General features: G+C 45.6%; 1 protein-coding gene across 1 annotated transcript in view; it reads left to right on the top strand.

The window, feature by feature from the left end:
• Nucleotides 1-4,432: 4,432 nt before the first annotated feature.
• LOC308084605 (protein S100-A1) overlaps nucleotides 4,433-7,500 on the top strand; it is a 29,705-nt gene continuing 26,637 nt past the window's right edge. The window contains exon 1 of the mRNA XM_080427343.1: nucleotides 4,433-4,568. The gene's annotated coding sequence lies outside the window, so the exon portion shown is untranslated. The remainder of the gene's footprint in view (nucleotides 4,569-7,500) is intronic.

Genomic DNA, 7,500 nt, shown 5'->3' with positions numbered 1-7,500 from the left:
ATATTTTAATTGACATCCTGAAAAGTAACATTTTTATTTCATTTCAAATGCATTTAGTTATACTTATGTTAACTTAATGACCTTAAATACAAATTCATTGGACATAAAAAAAGGCAATAGAATTTGAATATAGACTGAAGTAATTAGAGCGGGTTATGTTTTCATGTTTGGAATTGTAACAGCTTAAATCAATAATATATCAGTATTCCGATATTAACCTGCGGGCCGGATTAAGTGAAGGTGGGGGCCGCATGTGGCCCCCGGACCGCCAGTTGCCCATGTATGGTATATATGTAGTGAATGAAGATATAGACTCGTATAGTATATGTAGTGAATGAAGGTATAGACTCATATAGTATAACAAATCACTTTTTTTTTTATCCCACAATTTTGTAATCCATTTTTTCACCCAGTGCCAATTGCCGAAGTAATCCTGGGCGCTACACTCTCTCTGCCAGCCTGGGAAGAGCCCCGAACTGAGCTCATGCTTCCTTCAATGCATGAGGAGTTAGCAGACCGCTTCTTATCACTTGACAGGGGGGAGTTTCCCCGGTAGGACGTAGCGCATGGAAGGAACACGTTATTCCAACCAGTTCCTTTCCCCTCCATCAGGCCCCGGCTGACCAGGCGGAGGCAGTATAGAGACCAGGATTACTGCATGTTTTTTGTGAGGGTACCTACCCTAGGAGACACGGGGAGAACATGCAAACTCCACACAGAAAGGCCCTTTCGCCAACCCAACCTAGGGTATGGGCAACCATGGTATTTTCTTAACCTAACCACTTTTCCTTGACCTCGATGCAAAACATCAGAAGGTCGAGGAAAGATGGGAAAGAGAACTCATGAGGAATTAGGAAAGACAACGGCCCCTCTAAGAGAATCTCACTGCTATGTGATTATACAACGCTGCATGTTGTTGATGTGGGTCTGCCATGGAGAAACGACAACGTTCTCAACTGACATACCTGCACTTCATCAGTGGTGGAAAAAGTACTCAAATGTTTTACTTAAGTAAACGTATCAATACTGCAATGTAGAAATAGTCTGTTACAAGTAAAAGTTCGGAATTCAAAATGTACAAAAGTAAAATAACTCATCATGAATAATGTCCCATTTCACAAATTTAAAAGGAAAACAATCTTTTGAAAATAGCAATCTAAAAGCTCACAATGCGACGCATTGTGAGGACCAATTATATGAAGACAGGTTGAAAATGGGTGAAGTCGTCCTTTAATGTATCTTAAGCAGTGTAAAACACATATAGAGGACTGGTTCTATCAATGAGCGAGGGACAGCGAGTGCATTTTCCGGCAGCGGCAGCTTCCGGGGAGCTTCCGCGGAGCTGCCGGCGGCGCCAGCTTTGGGAGTGTGCTGCGTTTGTGTAACGCAGTCCCCACCAATATTATTTACGATTCTGTGCCTATCGGTACATAACTCGGACGGCGCTTAGTCGACTAGTAGACCATCGGCCGGTCGTCGCGGGCACTCGCGCCTGGGGGCGCTCGGGCGCGACTCCTTGGCCTCAAGGTCTACTGAGTCGGCGCGCCTCCGTCATGGTCCAAAACTATACTTTATCGGCGGAAAAAAGAAGTTGACTGCGGCTCCTCCACCGGCAGTTCCGCGACTGCCGCTCCTCCACCGGCAGTTCCGCGGCAGTTCCGCTGCTCCGCCGGCAGCTGCCGCTCCACCGCCGGCAGTCACTGCCGGGAGCTGCCGCTCCTCCACCGGCAGTTCCGCGGTAGTTCCGTGGCTGCTGCCGCTGCCGGAGAATGCACTCGCTCCTTCTGCAATGAGCTCCCTCTAGTACGTTTTACTAGACTGGTCAGCTGGGTGGCACGATTAGCTCCATAATGAAACCACTTTATGGACAGCTATGAGGGACACTTTCATTTAAATACCCAGCCTGACTGTTGGTTCACAGTCCTTCTCTAAGTCCTACACTTTTGTCCTGATGAGAGTGGTGACAACACCCCCATCCACAGAGCATGAGGCAGGGGCGGACTGGCCATTTGGCATACCGGGCATATGCCCGGTGGGCTGCTGGGCCACCCCAAAAAAAAATTTTGCTCCCGTTTTAGGATTATTGCGGTCATTTCCGGGTCGCGCGGCCCAATTATTAGTTACGTTAATGTTTGGGCTGGGATGCTTTCCAGCAGTGACCTCAGTGCAGCTGCAAAGTTCATGTGCAACCTAGGTGGTTGCACATGGGGCGGGGGGTGCAACATAGGTGGTTGCACCCCCCCCCCCCCGGGTGAAAAAACGGCCCGGGGGGACATGGGCCGGTTCGGACCAAAATGCCAGGGCTGAATTTTGGTCCCAGTCCGGCCCTGACATGAGGGGTCACTGAAGAATCACAATGCTACGGCCTTCACACTCAGATCTCTATCCTGTTGAACATGGGAGATTTGGGGACATTACAGACTGGACATAATTACTGTTTTTTTTATTTACTACTTTAACATTTATCTTATTGTCTCCGCCAGGCCAAAACGCATGGCAAGAGAGTATGTTTTGCACCCCGTCCGTCCTTCCTTCCGTCCACGTGTCCTGTCTGTCCGCGAGCAGCTAATCTCCGGCACCGTTGGTCTGCGAAACTGTGCACACACACTCCCTGGATGCCAATTCAGAACCTCTGCCCCACATTTTTCAGTTGGGCCTGTTATAGCGCCACCAGGAGGCCGATTTGTGCAAAACCCAAGTTTGCAGGATAGGTCCATTTTGAACAAAATGCCCCAAATCATGACGCAGCGTGCGATGTCAGTGAAATTTCACACGCACATTCCCACTAGGCCCAAGAAGAAATGCCACCCTTTTCACATTGGCCTGTTATAGCGCCACCAGAAGGTCTAATTTAGCAAAACACATTTTTGGAACAAAATGCCTCAAATCATGAATTCCAATTTCCGTGCAAGGCCTAAGAAGAAATGGCACCCTTTTCACATTGGCCTATTATAGCGCCACCAGGAGACCACAATAACCTACCTGACCTGGCGGAGACCTGTGCTCCGAGGAGCACATGTTCTTGATAAATGTGTTGGTGTTGTTGTTGTTGTTGTTGTTGTTATTATGCATGCTGCTGACTGTCTGTCTGTCTGTCTGTCTGTCTGTCTGTCTGTCTGTCTGTCTGTCTGTCTGTCTGTCTGACTGTATAGTACTTGGGATTTAAGTGGTTCACCTTGAACGTTGAAACAAGCTACATTCATTTAGATGAGTGGTGTAAAGTAACTAAGTACATTTACTCAAGTACTGTACTTTTAGTACAATCTTTAGGTACTTTTACTTTACTGGAGTATTTCCAATTGTCTATACTTTTACTTCTACTCCACTACATTTCAGAGGAAAATATTACACTTTTACTCCACTACAATTATTTGAAAACTTTAGTTACTACTTTGCAGATATAAATGATTACATTATAGAACATACATTAACCACTTTAGCCCTATTTTATACCTAGGCTATTTGAAAATAGCCGATCTCCATGCTCACAACGCGTCGCATCGCAACGCGTTGTGAGCTTGTAGATCTGCTACGTTCAAACATTTTAGTACTTTTACTTTTGGTACTTTGAGTACATGTTCATAAAAATACTTTTGTACTTTTTACTTGAATTCCGGACTTTTACTTGTAAAAGAGTAGGCTACTTCTACATTGCAGTATTGATACTTTTACTTAAGTCAAACATTTGAGTACTTTTTCCACCACTGATTTAGACTCCTCAGGTGTTTACTTAGAAGGTGAGTATGTGAATGAGTCACAGCGAGCGTGGGAGTTTGATACATATTAGAGCATTGTTCTCTCATTAAAGCTAGCAGGGTGGGGCTGAAACGCAGGCTGGGGCTTAAACAAACACACTGCATGTCGAGACACAGCACAGAATGCCAGTAAATGAAGTTAGCACACCTGAAAACAATGTTTCACTGAGGTTAGCATGACAAGGCAACAGTGTGTGTGTGTGTGTGTGTGTGTGTGTGTGTGTGTGTGTGTGTGTGTGTGTGTGTGTGTGTGTCGCGCGGCAGACAGAACATAATACAGTTTTTGTGTCATGCCATCATTTTGGCCCATCTCGTATGGGATTATATTATACACATTACACACAAAAACGAAATAAATAAATAAAAACAAGAGGTGTATTTGTGCGCGTGTGTGTGTGTGTGTGTGTGTGTGTGTGCGCGTGTGTGTGTGCGTGTGCGTGTGCATGTGCGTGGAGGAAAGGAAGGCCAGTGAGTTTTATTATTATTTGTATTATTTATTTATCTTTTATTACTATTGAGATCAGTTAAGAATAATATGGTGTGTGTGTGTGTGTGTGTGTGTGTGTGTGTGTGTGTGTGTGTGTGTGTGTGTGTGTGTGTGTGTGTGTGTGTGTGTGTGAAACACCCTTTCCCCATTCCATGTGACTCCCAGACAGACACACGCCCTACAGTATGACTCAATGTGATGTGTGTGTGTATGTGTGTGAGTTTGGCTGCAGAGAGAGAATTCAGTCACAGCAGAGATATGTGGAGGAAGCTTCCTATGTGATCCAGAAAACAACGCCTGCTGAAAACACCCTGCATCTGTAAACAGTAAGTACAGCTTTTTCATGGTTGTTTTCCTATACCTGCTGGAACTGTTTTTAGACATGGCCGGTTGTTTATTAGGTCAGTAGTGCTAAATGAAGGACCTAATTTTTTTGCTTTTTGTTAGAGGTGAAACTCAAAACAAAATGTATTGTCAGTTGAGCTTAATTTCCACTCCTCAATCTGTCCTTCATTCCCCCTACGGCTCTCTGTTGCCATGAGCCAGCCAGACGGGATCAGGTATTAGGTTGTGCTTGTTGGTAACCTAACAACCCCTTCCCCTTCTCCTCCCACACACACACACACACACACACACACACACACACACACACACACACACACACACACACACACACACACACACACACACACACACACACACACACAGTGACCTTACATTTAGTCGATACCGGAGTCCTCGCGTTTATTTATTTATTTCTTCCTGTGTCAGCCTGGCCGCAGAGGCACTCTACAAATTGTGCGGATTAGTACGACCAAAATGCTTAGTGTACAGATGTCAGGGGGTGCGTGAGGGTGTCGCCATCGTAAACTCCGCTAACAGCCGCACATATACCCAATCATTGTAACGGTGGCCGAGGCAACTAGTTATCGGGCTTGTATAGTGTTAATTATTAACGTTATGTGGCAACACCGGAGATGGATGGCGAAGGCCAGGTGTATTTAATGCTACGGGTCAGAAATGGCTGCGGTCTGCAGGCCGCTCGTGGGTGCTGACAGGTCACAGGCAGCATGTTCACGCGTGGAGGAGAAGGAACATGACATGGTCATCTCCGCCGGGCCGGAACAGCAGGGCGGTGGAGATTATGTTTTTCGCCCCTGTCTGTCTGTCTGTCTGTCTGTCTGTCTGTCTGTCTGTCTGTCTGTCTGTCTGTCTGTCTGTCCATCATAACAGGCCGCTTCACGTTTTGGCCTATATATATATATCTCTTGAAGCCCTGCCCCTTTCTATTGTCAATGTGATTAAGATGCATATTTTATTCAATTGTGATATCAAACATGTCAAAAGGAAATGCATGTATTTAATTCAGTCCGACCAGAAGCAGGGATGAAACATATCCACACTGGCCATACAAAATAATGGCATGAGTATATAGAGGCATGTTTCTATAATATATGTGAAAGAAGAAGGCTGTATCACTGCCGTGCTATGTGTGCAATTTAGGTTTCTTGGTGGAACTATAGTTTGGGCCGAGTTTGGTTGGGATTGGAGCAACGGTGTGCCTGTGGTGGCTGGCACACGTGGCCCCTGGTGTAACTATTCTCATGGCAGACCCCTGAACAGTGTTTGTGCCAAGTGTGGTGTGGATTGAAGTAACAGTGTACCTGAGGCCCCTGCCCGCCTGACAGTAAAGTGGAAATTTAATACTTTTAATACCTAATACCTAAAAAAAGAAAAAGAGAAAGGAAAGAAAAATTAAATTTAAAAATGCCATTACTGCATCAAAAGTAATCAACAAGCTATACTATAAAAACTGGTCAAACATTGTCAAATAATATTAGAAAGCGGCAACAATTGTGAAAATAGCTGATCTAAAAGCTCACAATGCCTACAACGATCGAACATAAAACATTAGTTTCACTCTGTGGAACCAAGTCTAAATGTAATGCCTCAACTCCTACAATTCCAGTGCTTGTCAGGGTGAAGGTCCCCAGTTCAAATATGATTATGTTGGGGCGTCGCAGCCTGAAAAGGTTGAGAACCACTGGTCTACACCATTAATTCACCAGTGGTGAATTACATTGTGTCGCTCTGAGATGCATTGTAAACTTGTATATCAGCATTCTTTTTTTGACACTGGCACGCAACAAAGTATTATGTCAGACTTTAGAGATGTGTTGGCCAGGACCATGATGATGCCAGATGCTCTGCTGCTGAATGTCTCTGTAACTCCATGTCTGCGTGTGTGTGTGTGTGTGTGTGTGTGTGTGTGTGTGTGTGTGTGTGTGTGTGTGTGTGTGTGTGTGTGTGTGTGTGTGTGGGGGGGGGGGGGAGTCACCTTCATTTCAGGGAGGTATATGAAACAGTACCCAGTGCAGAACAGTGGGTGTGGTGTGCTTTTCTTGGCCTGGTTAATTAGGCTAATGCAAGAGAAGGCCTAATTGGTGTTGACCTCACATGTGTGTGCATTTTCTGTGTGTGTGTGTGTGTGTGTGTGTGTGTGTGTGTGTGTGTGTGTGTGTGTGTGTGTGTGTGTGTGTGTGTGTGTGTGTGTGTGTGTGTGTGTGTGTGTGTGTGTGTGTGTGTGTGTGCGTGTGTGTGTGTACAAGGTGTGACAGCTGTGTCAGCTGAAAGATTCACTCGCTTCTAGGGTTACTCTAACGTCACCCAACATCACACACAGAACTAATCAGCATCACCCGCCCTGCCGACACTACCTCTAAGATACTGGTACTACCAAAGCCCAACGCACGCCACACCAGAACCGGCAACGTTTGTCCGTTTTCAGCAGGCTACAAACTATAGGACGTCGAAGCAAAGGAAACCAAAGTGCTGCTTGTGGTGAGGTGACTATAGGGAAAAAATACTGCGGCACTCCGTCTTCAGGTGAAAAAATATATAATAATTTATTTAGCAGAGGAGCAAGGCAACAGCTGACCGACGCGTTTCGACACCTAGGTCTTCAACAGGGTCTTCGTAATAGGACGTCATTCGGAGCTTTAGGTGGGCGGTCTCTGAACCTTTTTTCTGTGGTTCTGCGCCTCTGAGATATTTTGACTATTGTGATTGGTCAGAAGTTCAAGGTGGGCGTGATATATCTAGCAGTGAAAAGAAAACAGTTTGGCAGAGACGTTGGCAGTACTAGCCTCACGAGCCAACCTCTGAAATCTCTCTAGTGACCCGATGTGTCACGATGTGACACAGAAGAAGTGTTCTGTGGCAGTATTGTGTGTGTAACAACAAACCTTCAAAAGTGAA

The sequence above is a fragment of the Gymnoscopelus braueri genome (genome assembly GCF_963280865.1).
Source record: "Gymnoscopelus braueri genome assembly, chromosome: 4".
NCBI lineage: Eukaryota > Metazoa > Chordata > Actinopteri > Myctophiformes > Myctophidae > Gymnoscopelus > Gymnoscopelus braueri.
This window is presented reverse-complemented; position numbering and strand designations above follow the sequence as displayed.